Below are 15466 nucleotides of genomic sequence, written 5' to 3'. Positions count from 1 at the left end.
GTGGACCCTACAGCTTTTTGTATGTGTGGGKTACAGAGATGAGGAAGTCATTGAAAAATCATGTTAAACACTATTATTGCACACAGAGTGAGTATACATAACTTGAGACTTGTTAAGCACATTTTTACTCCTAAACGTATTTAGTCTTGCCATAACAAAAGGGTTGAATACTTATTGACTCAAGACATTTCAGCTTTTCATTTTTAATTACATTTGTAAAAATTATGTCTAGGCAGGTGACACAATCAATTTTAAATTCAGGCTGTAACACAACAAAATGTGGAAAAGTCAAGGGGTGTGAATACTTTCTGAAGGCACTGTATATGTCATTTCAACAAACTATTGAAAATTAGATATGTACGTGAAAAAAAGGGGGAAGAATTGGAAAAAATAAATGGTGTACCTTTCACAAGAGAGGTAAAGGGAGAAGTCAATATGCACGCCCCCGTGCTATGATGTTGTAGTCAGAAATCTTGCGCTCACCAATGTGCCAAAGGAAACTTTGATAATGAATCAAGTTGACTTTATAGCTTTTATTGGTAAGGTTATCAATAGGGCTCAAGTTGTGGAAAGCAAAAATGCCAGGTTGATGGTTATTGTGGAGACAACAAAAGAGATATTGGAGCTAACATATGTTTTTGACATGCTGAACAATCCTTAGTGTGGAGTGTTTCAGCATTATATAGGTAACGTTTTATGGAGTGGGGGCAGAGGGGAAGATGTGGTAGAAGTTAGTAGGGATTTATTTAATTTGTTATTTTCATGGTAGTACAGAATTGAGCAGATCATGATTGATCGTACATTCCAGCACAGTAGGTGGCAGCATGCACTTAAACAATTGTTTGCGGACCTCTGTGATATAGAAGAGAAAGTAAACCACCGCAATTGTCTGTAGACCTGTAGCTTATATTGATAGAAAGGTATTGAAATTGAGATCAATCACAAGAAATATGCCTGCCAGAATCAGGAAAGTGGTGAACTAGAAATATAATTAATATAGCATGAATGAGGGGGGGGGGGGGGTCAGTGACTTCACATTGTGGTTTAATATCTTAGTAGCTAGATGTAACTAATAAAAATGCTTGGCCCTTCAGCGACTGGAGGCCCTATACAGTGTGTGTAATAGTAATTTATGTCCAACCCTCCTAAATGGGAATGCTTACACGCAATCACTGGTATTGCACTTTTTAAGATTGTCCCTAAACCACCGGAGCACAAGAAAACAGCATATTACCTCCTTTTTTGGCAATAAGGTAAGAGTTCAACTATCAATAAAAACCTTGCTCTCTAGCATCATCTGATTCTAGATACAGTATATCACTCATCGACCTAGGACCTTTCGTCCGAGAGCTTACTGACAAGCAAACTTAGAAGATCGAAAGTAAAAACGGATTTACTGTGGGGAGTGACGTTAGTCTGGTAGTGCTAGCAACGAATCTTGATAACAATGGATTTCTCTGCTTACCAAGTTAACACTGCGGTCAATTGAAGTACATAGTAATTGGTGGATGATTATTTGGGCATCTCAGATTTGATTTGGTGGCGTCCTCTTGTTTCTGTTCGTTTCCTGGAGATTGTACAGCTAGCTAGTACTGCATCACCCCGCATCGAGCAACAAACTGCCCCGACATGCATATTTTTATTTGACGGCAGTTGGCATCCAATATATTGCATTAACGCCACCTGATAGATTGAGTACAACTGCTTTATACTTTGCTTGAAAAAACTAAACAAATAATTTAACACTACACTCACAAAAAATGAAATGTAAATCTATTTARGCCTACCTCATGCCAACAACCTGAAAGGATGGGAAATCACCACTTAATACACCCTGTCAGTCTTCTGATCAGTCTCACACACCCAAATACCTCTCTGCAGCTTTCACTACAACCTACATTTTAATATCCCTGCWGTACAGTTGATAACCATTGCTATAAATGCCAAAAATCCAATCTTACTGAAACACATATCACTTGTTGGCCTATCCCTCTGTACTGGTACAGATCTACTGCTCTCAGGATCCCTCCCCCTTGACCCATCTTCCTCTACTYTCTTCACTGCCTCAGCATATGACAACTTCTGCACTACTCTAACCCTGGAAACCTCAACCTGCCTCTCTCGCACGGGACATTTCTGATCCCCAGCCCCATGGGCACCCCTACAATTAACACATTCCACTACTTTCCCCAATGCTACACATTTCTTTGTCTCATGCCMTTCTGCACACTTCTCACACCTAGGWACCTCCCTCCTACACACTGCTGCCACATGCCCATAAGCTTGACACCTGTAACAACGWAATGTATTTGGCACAAAAGCTTGTACAGGATAACTTATATATCCTAATATCACTTTGTCGGGCAAAGACACAACATCAAAACTCAAAAGAACAGACGATGACTGTTTCACCACTCTCGCCACCCTGTCTGCATTGCACCAAACGACAGGCATCACAAACACAAGGAATCTTCCCCTTTTAGTTGGTCAACATTTACATTTACTGCTACCCCAGTAATCACTCATTTCAATGGCGCCCTTTTCTTGAGAGCAAAACAATTCACATTTCTTGCCCCCATTCTTGCCCCCACATTTCTTGCCCGCCTTCTCTCTCTGACAAGCAGAAACAAACAATTATCACAAGACCACTTCTGGTTACCCTCACCAATTCCACAGTACCCAACTCTGTTTTCACCTACCGTGAAACCACAAATGGATCAGCCAAAAGGCAAGGGTCCAGTTTTTCCAAAAACATCACTCCTGCTGTCACAAACTCCTCTTTATCCTGTCCATCGGTGCAAGCCTCGGGCACCAAGAACTTCACCACATCTACCACCTCTGATTTTTCGCCCTCATTCACTTCTATTTCTCCTCCTGTCTTCAGCTCGTTCTGCTTACACTTTTTTCCATTCTTCTTTAACAAACGATCTCCCTTTTTCCCGCCATTTTTAACCGACTCAAGCTCACAGTCTTCCTCACTCTCTCTCTTAGACCTCCTCTGCCTCTCTTTTTCCCGCCATTCCTCCTCCGTATTCCAAGTCTCCTTGTTATAATACTGCATTTCTCCTGACATACATCWTGTCCTTGCTTTCTCAAGGGATGCCATTTAACCGGCTGTCACAATCTCCTTATAATCAGCACGAACCCMTCGGGATGTACCCCGACATGCACTGACAGGTGTGGTGTTTTATTACCATTACCACACCAACCTGGAAAAGGCCAAGGAACCAGTGAGAGACAGGCAGCAATCCAAACTGGTCCCTCCCCTGCCTAGTTTCACCTCAGTAGAAAAGTGTAAGTAAATTACACTATGAAAACATGTCTGAAAGTAGACTATAAACTCCTTAAGAACCAAATTAYCACTGAATAGCTTAGCCCGCGGCATATGTAGAAAAATACATCAAATTCAGTCAGTTTGTTGGAACAATAGTGACACTTGGCGGTGGTAGTAGAGATGTGTAAGTATCATGACAAGAATAAAGAGGGTTGCGAAGGGTTTTGCATAATATTATGTTTGGGTTTTTTCAGTGGCAAGAAACTAAGCTGTGCAAACATTWAAAAAATACACAGAAAAGATAACATTGAATTTGAACTGACCAACTAATTATTCAACTACACTTACTATTCCTAACCCCAATCCTTTAATATACCATCCAAAGAAAGTCRGTCCAGAAAGGATAATCATCATCAGTTGCAAATGAGAACTTGTTCTCAACTAGCCTACCTGGTTAAATAAAGGTGAAATAAAAAATGCTCTATCTGAACTACAGTATGCTTTCATTATTTTGCAGAAAACCTTTATTGACCTTAAATCATTATTGAATACCTGGAAAACTAAGTAAATGTTGTTTTCTAGAGTACACACAAATGATTCTAATGATTGAAGTGTACGTACCTAGTACGGTGTATCAGTATATATCTTAAGTTGTCTTTTTAAAAAACACATTGATGAGTTAGTTAATTAATATGTTGAATATAAAAAGGGGCTTCTATAGAAATAGGTCAGGCATCTTGCTTAATAGTACAAAGCAGATAATTCAATCTATGTTCTTACTGGTCCTAGACTATTGCGAAATCATCTATATGAATGCAGCTGCCACTTCATTAAAGCCTTTAGATGCATTTGACCATAGATCACTTTGTTTTATTATGGGTACAGGTTCAGTACATCCCTGCATTCTCTATTACAAAGTAGGCTGACCCTMTTTGAGGTCACGTAGGTCAATTTGTTGCTCTCTTTGCCTTTATAAAGCTCTTTGACATACCCTCTGTAGCTAACATCTACAATAACCATTAGACGTACGAGTCAGAGTTATCATACACAGTCTCAGGGATTGCTAACTCTGGAAATTYCTTTGGTCTGTACAGAGTTAGGTAAATSAGCTTTTTGCCCCTTACTTGTGGAATATTCTCCAAGCTTCTCTAAACATTGATGTTTTGGTGTCTCTAGGTTAATTCAGACTGCTGAATGAGGCCTGTTACAACTTACTTACAAAACCTTTAAAGGCGTTTGTGAAACCATTCAGTCATGGATGTATGTAAACATATTTAATACGTATAGCTTGTTACAGAAGACTACTGTTGTACATTGAATAGCCATTCATCCCAGTTACACCTTGATGTGGTGGTTCTCTATGTCTGTACATGTTTATAATCCACATAGTGTGAATAGTGGTTTCCATAAAGTTTTTACCCCCCTAAACCTGAATCTGAAATGACCTTTATGATCTTTCTTCCCACTATTACTTTGGGGTTCTATCCCCTCTTTCAAAATCCCTACTGTGAACAAATCTTTAACATTCATGAACCTTCACTATATTTATCCCTAAACCTCCCACAATAACTATTGTCTATTGTTAGTCTCAATGACCTTACTGACAATATCAAAGTTTTATACATAGCTAAATACATTATTGGAGACAGTTTTCATATCTTTSATTATGCAAACATTTGTTTATTAGATTATATTTCTCATTAAGAATAATGTTGTTTTAATTATATATGGGTCATGCTTTGCTTTGGTCATGTGTTCTCTTATGGGTCAATGATTTTAATTACAATGTAGACATTATGTCCTTGGCTCAATTACTTAAAAGTGCATGTGGTCCCACCTCTCCCATGTGTTCCCAGGTACATATTTGGGAGCCCATATACATTCAGGATGTAAGGCTTACTATTTATGGCAAATGTCAGGAAAACCTGGTGGTTGTAACAAAAACAAAACAAATGTAATAAAAAAACAGCAAAGTTTTATACTTTGACCATATYTTTWCACATACGTTTTATTTGGGTCTTTTTAATTTACCACGTTGATTGGCTCCAGCMATTGTAAGCTCGGTGCATGTACAAAGAAATATAACACAATTCAACCATTGATGGATGGTGACAAAAACAATGACATTGCCAGCAGTCATGTTAGGTTTTCAATGTTTTATTGGTGGATGTTATGGATTTGCATGTGGCTGTGCATTATATGATGCCTACATAAGAAAGAGGATCTGATCAAGCCTATTAGTATTCTTGAAACATTTTTGATTCAAAAAGACACACAACTGTTATGGGGTTAATTCCACATCTGTTTGCATTGCTTGGTAGTGTATTAGCATGGTATGAGACAACGTAAATAACACCATTTAAGTAAAGTAAAAATAAACAGTATTATCCTAAATTGAGAGATGAATAAAAAAAAAGTGTTATCACATCAACATCAAAATCTTTCAGAATGTACCTGTTGCCACGATCGTCGTATGGAATGGACCAAGGTGCAGCGTGGTGAGCGTACATTTTTCTTTATTCGCAAATGTCGCCAACAAAACAATAATACAACAAAAACGAACGTGAAGCTCCGTAAGGCTATACATGCACAAACGAAGACAACTACCCACAACTACCAAAAGGAAAAAARGCTGCCTAAGTATGATTCCCAATCAGAGACAACGAAAGACAGCTGTCCCTGATTGAGAACCATACCCAGCCAAGATATAGAAACAAACAACATAGAATGCCCACCCCAAATCACACCCTGACCTAACCAAATAGAGAAATAAAAAGGCTCTCTAAGGTCAGGGCRTGACACCTGTTTTCAGTATAGAATGACATGTATACAGATTATATTACAACTTTTTGTGTTTTGTCTAAATGACTGTTCTTTAGTAAATAGGAAACTCAACAGTGTGTTAGTCCAAGAAACACTAGTTGTTTAATGTTTGTGAAAGCTTGAAATTAACACAATGAGAAGTGATTTTGTAACAACAGTTTTGAATTTGTAATTGTATCAAATATATATCATTGTGTGTTTGAATTAGCGCTCATATAAACKGTTTTCCTCACTGCCTTGTAAACCCATTCTTGTAAGTTGGAGCTACTGTACATKATTGTCTGGGGCTGCTGTACAGATTTGAGCACTTGACRAGACGTTGACATTTCTGGGTACGTCTCACCTGTAACATAATAATAATAAAGATTCTGATAATAATATTGTTATATTATTTTTTATAATAATACAAATCTGTCAATCAACCAAATGTATTTCTTAAAAGCCCTTTTTGCATCAGCAGTTGTCACARAGTGTTTTACAGATACCCAGTCTAAAAATCAAAGACCCATCAATGCATATGTCGAAGCACAGCATCTAGGAAATACTAAGTCATAAACCTAGGATTAAAACAAGAGAGGAACCATGCTCCAAGGGTTGTGCTGAGTGGACATTTAAGAGTACATGTGCCCCTTATTGTTATTCAAGATGTTCCAACGATCGTATATGACCATCAGGGTTATATAATAACCAGGGTGGCTATAGAGGGGGCAAAAGTTCAACACTCAGGAGTCAATGTCATGTCTTTTGTCTTTTGTCTTTTTTCATAGCCTGAGAGAGAAAGAGAGAGAGAGTGAGAGAGAGAGGATCTATTACATAAAGTTATCACAGATGCACACTATGTAACACATTATATTAATAATTCTCAAAAAATTGGATGTCATTGTCTTTCATAACTGTTGCAGTACAAAACATTGAAACGTTGTTAAATATGTGTTACTTTGGTATACATTGAGGGAAATGATGTACATTGAGAGAGAGAGAGAGAGAGAGAGAAAGAGCGAGAGTTCCAACAGTGCAGCAATATCTAACAATTCCCCACAAACTACATAACACACACAAAATCTAATATAATATATATATATATATGATTTTATCCACAACATTTTGGGGTTAAATACCTATATAGGTCCCTAGTCCATTCTCATTTAACATATAACTAAATTTAAAAAGCATTTAACAATAACCCCTCCTCTCATTCAATATATATATATATAAAATATATATATGTGTGTGTGTTTATATAATACCTTATTAAAAAACATTCATTTTATAATAGACAATATATACATATAAACACGAATAGTTAGATATAAAAAAAGRWTTCTTTAGATTGTAATTGCAACGCACCTTCAACATTCTCCATGTGTAAAGGTTGGGGTGGATAGGTATCTTCTATGTTGGATGTTGTGATTGACTACGACTGCCACCCCCTGGAGAGCAGCTCTCCTGGTGTGTAAGGGGTATAAACCTTTTTGTTGATCCCCACCCAAGGAAAAAACACCTGTTGTTTGGATATCCTCAAGTACATATATACCCCCCCTACTGCTGAATTGATTAGAAAAAAACATGGGTTCTGTCACGACTTCCACCGAAGGTGGCTCCTCTTCCTGTTCGGGCGGCGCTCTGCGGTCATCGTCACCGGTCTACTAGCTGCCACCGATCCCCTTTTCTGTTAGTTTTGTCTTATTGGTTACACCTGTTCCTCTGTTAGTTTGTGGATTTGCATTTGTATTTTATTTTCTGTTTGGGTCCTGTTTTTGGGCCGGTCAGTTTTATGCGCCTAGTGTTTTTGGCGTGACCGTTTTGTACCGGAATAAATACGATTGTCCTAACCCTCTGCTCTCTGCTCTCTGCGCCTGACTCCAAACCCACTACTCCTAGAAGACCTGACCGGTTCAAACACACATGCAGAGACACACACACACACACGCCCATCTTTCCCAGAATCCTTTCTCTTGTGTTGAGAAACCGAGACAGACAGATTAATTCATTAAAAGTAAGATACAATTTWAAAACCCTTTATTTAATTATAAATCTTTAGTACGGACCTTTTAAACATGTTATAATTATTTAAACAATTTTACTATGCAATATTTAACCATGCCAGTGTAACGTTCGTCGTAGTTGGAAGGATCGGAGGACCAATATGCAGCGTGGTAAGTGTTCATCTTGATATTTATTTAAAAAGAGAACACTGAACGAACTATACAAAATAACAAACGTGAAGCTATAGAATAATAGTGCTGCCACAAAACACTACACATAGACAATCACCCACAACCCACAATGACAAAACAGGCTACTTAAATATGGCTCCCAATCAGAGACAACGACAAACGCCTGCCTCTGATTGAGAACCATATCAGGCCAAACACATAGAAATAGACAAACTAGACATACAACATAGAATGCCCACTCAGATCACACCCTGACCAAACAAAACATAGAAACATACAAAGCAAACTATGGTCAGGGCGTGACAGCCAGAATGTTTGTATACACAAAAAAAATATTATACTACATATATATATATATATTATTACCACACAGTACTACACTTTATTACCCATTAAATGTTTAGATTTATAATTGTCTGTTGTAAGAAAGACTGTATTCATAAAAAATAAGTCATTTTGATTATTTTCAAGATTCTCTCTGTGTGTGTAAACCCAGCTTCTAAACTGACACCGGGACACCAAGAGCCATAGAGAGTCTGATATTTCAGCCCCTTGAAGGTAAATGAGATGCTCGGGAAAAAACAACTGTTGTTTGGGTTTCCTTATGTACATATGCCCCTCTACTGCTGAATTGATTAGAAAAAAACATTGGTTCAAACAGACTTGCAGAGACACACACACAACCCAACCTTTTCAGTTACATAGACAGAGAGAAACAGACGGATATTTCTTTCAATGTAAGTTACATTTTTWAAATCTTTAGTACCGAAATGCATACCTGTTGCACGTTTTTATTGAACTATTTTATTGAACTATTGCTTTCTTAGAGAAAAAGGCCTGGGGGAGGCTCTATGGTCAACCAACACTTCCATCGGTCTCTAAATGGCAGGAACGTGTGATGCAGGGCAATCGGGCGCCCTCAAGCGCCAGATGAAGGGAAGAGCGGGAGCAGACGTGACAGTACCTCTTCCTCTTGGGACGCCACCCGGTGTCCCACCTGGGCGAACTGGCCGAGACATAGGCGCTGGGCAAGCCGGTTGGGGCGTGAGAACCCAACGAATCGGCAGGTGCGTGAGAGCCTGGCGAGCCGGCCGAGGCATGAGAGCCTGACGATCCGGCTGAGGCAAAACGCCTGTTGATCCCGCAGCAGAAGGGGAAGGGAAGCCCGATGATCCCGTGGAGTGTGACGTGGGATGGGAAGCCGCCGAGCCAGGAAAACATCTCGAGCCAGCCAGGGCGTGAAAGCCCGATGGGCTGGCTTAGGCACCCCGGTTCCATCTGTGGCGGAATCCACCCCGACGTCACCAACAAAACACAAGACAAACAAAAAACAAAAAAACTCCTGGACCGGCTAGGCGAACATTTTGTTTGTCTTTTGTAATTTCTTAATCATTGTACCTAAACTGTATGTGTAAACATGTATACGCAGGGACCAGCTGTAAAAGAGACCTTGGTCTCAGTCTGTGTTCCTTGTTGAAATAAAGGTAAAATAAAATTGCACGCTCCCTCAACTTGAGACATCTGTGACATTGTGTGGTGTGGCAAAACTGCACATTTTAGAGTGGCATTTTATTGCCCCCAGCACAAGGTGCACCTGTGTAATGGTCATGCTGCTTAAATAGCTTCTTGATATGCCACAACTGTCAGGTGGATGGATTATATTTGCAAAGGACAAGTGCTCACTAACAGGGATGTAAACACATCTGTGCACAGAGATAAGCTTTTTGTGCGTATGGAACATTTCTTGGATCTTTTATTTCAGCTCATGAAACATGAGACCAACACTTCAGATCAAATTTTATTTGTCAGATATTTAGCAGATGTTATTGCGGGTGTAGCAAAATGCTTGTGTTGCGTTTACATGTTTATATTTTTGTTCAATGGACATATTGAATGCTTCATCAGTAGTTCCATCGTTTCAGTTAATTAACAGAAGGAAAAAAACGTATCTTATGTCCAGACCATTTACTCATGTTCGGGGTCACCAATACTATTAAAATGGTTATGGTGTGTCACTCAGGGCTACAATAATTGAGGTGAAGTAGCAAGAATAAAGTCTGCCGATAACTCCATGAATGAAGTGCAAAGTTAGCTGTGGGTGAATAATAGCCTGTTATGCTGACAAGGAAAAATACTTGAGGGAGGTTGCTGTGCACAGCACAGAATTACACGTTCTATGACCCACCTATAGCGTTAGTCAGTCAAGCATTCTTTGACTTCATTCCAAGAATATTCAGTCATTATACGCCTAAAACAAAACAAAATGTGCACTTTGTGCCAAAATGCCCAGTTTTCTATTGTACCATGAAAACTTTGGTAAGCACACAGGCTTTAGCTTAAACTAGTACACTCACTAGCACACTCACATGGTCTCCATGCAGGCAGTATCCAACAGGCCTCATTCAGAAACTGACATCCTGGCAAGGACAAATAATGGCATCAGTAAATGTTCATTTAACAAAAAAGTTATTGCAAACCCAAATATTAATGTTGAACTGTATTATGAAAGCACATTGTGTTTAGCCTACTTGTTAGAACTTTGTATCAAAAAACAATAAATAAATATATTATATATGTTTTTATTGTCACATACACCGGATAGGTGTAGTGAAATGTGTTGTTTTAAATGTTTTACCTGTCCATGTTGAACTTGCACCTGAGAAAGTGGATCATGATTGCAGTAACTTTCTCTCTTATCAACCTAATATCTGTGAAACAATGAAACGTGTGTTCTGCACAATGTTAATCTTTCCTTTTAACAATGTCAAACCTCCTCCATCCATTTGATAATTTCTGTGTGTTGGGTTTAAAGTTCCTGTACATCACTCACTAGACACTCACATGGTCTCCATGCAGGCAGTATCCAACAGGCCTCATCAGAAACTGACATCCTGGCAAGGACAAATAATGGCATCAGTAAATGTTTAATTTAAAAAAAGTTATTGCAAACCCAAATATTAATGTTGAACTGTATTATGAAGCACATTGTGATTTAGCCTACTTGTTAGAACTTTGTATCAAAATACCAATAATAAATATTATATATGTTTTATTGTCACATACACGGATAGGTGTAGTGAAATGTGTTGTTTTAATGTTTTACCTGTCATGTGAAACTTGCAACCTGAGAAAGTGGATCATGATTGCAGTACTTTCTCTCTTATCAACCTAATATCTGTGAAACCATGAACGTGTGTTCTGCACAATGTTAATCTTTCCTTTTAACAATGTCAAACAATCTCCATCCATCATTTGATAATTTGTGTGTTGGGTTTAAAGTTCCTGTAGGGTGTGTCTAAAACAACGTTTTCATTCACCACCCTGAACCTAAATACTGTAACTGTTATTCAATAGCATCACATACAATTTCCTCAGCAGATAATGAGCTAAAAACCATGAGTCACATCTGTCCCATGAAGACCAGCTCAGAAAACCAATAGGTTTAAGGTGAAAATAGTCAGGAAACATTGCAGAAAAATAGAACCAAACATTGGTTCCACATCCTTTGAAATGAATGCATATTACAGTAAGAGATTATGTAACCATTACATTATTATGTTTAACAACACATTTGTGAGGAGATGCATTAGCCAAACGGGCTCGAACCTAAGTGGTAGGGGACAGTGGGGGTAAATCGTGTCAAAGAGTTAGTTGAGCCATTCCTTGTTTCTAGGAAACCATACACAAAATGAATAATATGACAATTTATAGTGTAGAGGTCATCATTGCATGGAGTCTGTGAAGGCAGAAACCATATGGAAAATGTGGTAAGCAAGTTAGGTCCTGTCACGAACGTCGTAATCCTCCTCGTCTGAGGAGGAGTAAGGATCGGACCAAAGTGCAGCGTGGTTTGAATACATTCTTCTTTAATGTAGGAAGACCACGAAGAACACTTAAACAAAAACAACAAAACGACGAACGTGACCACTATATAAACAATGTGCTAACGTGCGACATAGACATAGACAATAACCCACAACCCACAATACAAAACAGGCTACCTATATATGGTTCCCAATCAGAGACAACGCAAAACACCTGTCTCTGATTGAGAACCATATCAGGCCAAACACAGAAATAGACAAACCAGACAAACAACATAGAATGCCCACACAGATCACAACAAAAACATAAAACATACAAAGCAAACTCTGGTCAGGGCGTGACAGGTCCAAAAAACAGATTTTAGATGAATGTATTGTTTTATAGGTTTCATGATGCTTGTACACTATATAAACAAAAGTATGTGGACACCCCTTAAAATGAGTGGATTCGGCTATTTCAGCAACTCCCGTTGTAAATAAAATTGAGCACACAGCCATGCAATCTCCATAGACAAACATTGATAGTAAAATGGTCCGCACTGAAAAGCTCAGTGACTTTCAATGTGGCACCGTCATAGGATGCCACCTTTCCAATAAGTCAGTTTGTCAAATTCCGAACCTGCTAGAGCTGCCCCGGACAACTGTAAGTGCTGTTATTGTGAAGTGGAAACATCTAGGAGCAACAACGGCTCAGTCGCGAAGTGGTAGTCCACGCAAGCTTACAGAAAGTGACCGCAGAGTGCTGAAGTGCATAGCGTGTAAAAATTGTCTGTCATCGATTGCAACACTCACTACCGAGTTCCAAACTGCCTCTGGMATCAACGTCAGCACAAGAACTGTTCGTCAGGAGATTCATGAAGAATGCTATCTGCCCGAATGCATAGTGCCAACTGTAAAGTTTGGTGGTGGAGGAATAATGGTCAGGGGCTGTTTGTCATGGTTCGCGCGAGGCCCCTTAGTTCCAGTGAAGGGAAATCTTAATGCTACAGCATACAATGTCATTCAGGACGAATCTGTCCTTCCAACTTTGGGGAAAGTTCTTTTCTGTTTCAGCATGACAATGCCCCCGTGCACAAAGCAAGGTCCATACAGAAATGGTTTGTTGAGATCAGTGTGGAAAAACTTGATTGGCTTGCACATTGCCCAACATCAACCCTATCAAACACCTTTGGGATGATTTGGAACGCCGAGGTCAGTGCTTGACCTCACTAATGCTTTTGTGGCTGAATGGAAGAAAGTCCCTAGTGAAACATCTAGTGGAAAGCCTTCCCAGAAGAGTGGAGGCTGTTATTACAGCGAAGGAGGGACCAGCTCYATATTAATGCCCATGATTTTGGAATGAGATGTTCGGCGAGCAGGTGTTCACATACTTTTGGTCATGTAGTGTATCTCAACCAAAGTAGATCGTTTTAAGACTGTTTTATACATCAGTTGGGGTCTCTATAAGCTATAATATGACGTCCCAAACCTAGCATGAAAGTGAATCTTTGTAGCTTTGTGGGTTAATATAGTCAAAATGGTTGCTAATATAGTAAAAATTGTGTCATTTGGCTAGGGGCAAGTTGAGCTAATCATGCTTACCCATGCTTACCCTGTCCCTATGCTCAATTTACCCCATGCCCGAGGTAAGTTGCACCAAGAGACCACTTTTTTGGACAAGCTATGTTTTTTAAACTGTTATGTTTACATGAATTCTGATACAGGAATACACAACATCCAACATCCTGAAATATATGTAAATATATGTTGATATCTTTGTTTAAAGTAATGCCTTATTTCCCTTGATGTAGTGATGCTGAATGTAAAAAATGGCTCAACATACCCCACTCTCCCCTATATCTAAAGCTTGTTTCTGAGGTCAAGCAGATGTTCTATATACAATACATAACAACAACATTAAACTTTACCTTACCTGGCGGTCTTTTCTTCATTCTCCAAATCAAGAATGAATTAAGTATCTCCAAGTAAAGGTAGGTTGAAAGTATTCCCCCATCCATAACCCATCCTACGCTAGAACTTTACCCAGTAGGCCTACAGGGATCTAACTAGAGCTAGAGGTGCTTTGGTGGGTGCTTATATTTTTGTCCTATTTCAGACGTACAAGTATGTAATTCATAAGTATGTAATTCATTCACATCGCGTGTGTGAATTGGAAATGTRTTTTTTGCATATCCTACTCTCCCTGAGACACCCTCGGAGAGTGGGGTCACAGCCAGGGTCTGCCATTGTGGATGGCGGCCGTGGTGAAATCAGGGTTAAGTGACCTTGCTGAAGGGCACAGACAGATTTTTCATTTTGTAACTCTAACCACTAGGCTATCTGCCGCCCATTTAATTTGTGAAGACAGGCCACTTTCAGCAGTTTGATGATAGTAATACATAGGTCTACACTTTACAATGATCAATTTCACCTAATGTCATAGGGATGCTGGATGACCAACTCAACTGCAATCTATTTGTTTGGGATTGTTTGCCATTAGATGTAACATCTACTGAATATTACAATAACATTTTACTGAAGCTACCAAATGTCATTACCCATTATTATCTATTTTTCATATTTATCAATATGTTTTACTTAACCCCCCAGTGCAGTCAAAAACGTGATATTCCTTTGTTTAATATATTGGACAGTTTATTAGGTACGCCGTTCACGAAAATGGTTTGCTTATACGGACAGTGAGTCACGTGGCTGTGGGTTGCTATATATATCAGTCAGCCATGCCGTGAGGCATTCAGTTACTGTTCGATTGAATGTTAGAATGGGCAAAACAAGTGACCTAAGCGACTTTGAGCTTGGTATGATCGTCGGTGCCAGGTGCGCTGGTATCTCAGAAACAGCCAGCCTCCTGAGCTTTTCACACACGACAGTGTCTAGGGTTTACCGAGAATGAGGCGACAAACAAAAAACATCCAGTCAGGGACAGTCCTGTGGGCAAAAACATCTCGTTGATGAGATGCAAGAATCGTGCAAGCTAACAGGTGAGTCACAAACAGGCAAATAACGGCGCAGTACAACAGTCGTGTGCAGAATGGCATCTCGGAACGCACAACTCGTCGGTCCTTGTCACGGATGGGCTATTGCCGCAGACAACCACACCGGCTTCCTCTCCAATCAGCTAAAAACAAGAAGCAACAGCTCAAGTGGGCAAGCAATCACCAACACTGGACAATTGAGTGGAAAACTTTTCCTGGTCCGACGAATCCCGGTTCCTGTCGCATCATGCTGACGGCAGAGTAAGGATTTGGCGGGAACAGCATGAGTCCATGACCCCATTCTGTCTGGTGTCTACAGTACAGGCTGGTGTCGGTGGTGTAATGATGTGGGGAATGTTTTCTTGGCACACGTTAAGTCCCTTAATACCAATT

This window comes from Salvelinus sp. IW2-2015, linkage group LG31 (genome assembly GCF_002910315.2).
Source record: "Salvelinus sp. IW2-2015 linkage group LG31, ASM291031v2, whole genome shotgun sequence".
Taxonomy (NCBI): Eukaryota; Metazoa; Chordata; class Actinopteri; order Salmoniformes; family Salmonidae; genus Salvelinus; species Salvelinus sp. IW2-2015.
This window is presented reverse-complemented; position numbering follows the sequence as displayed.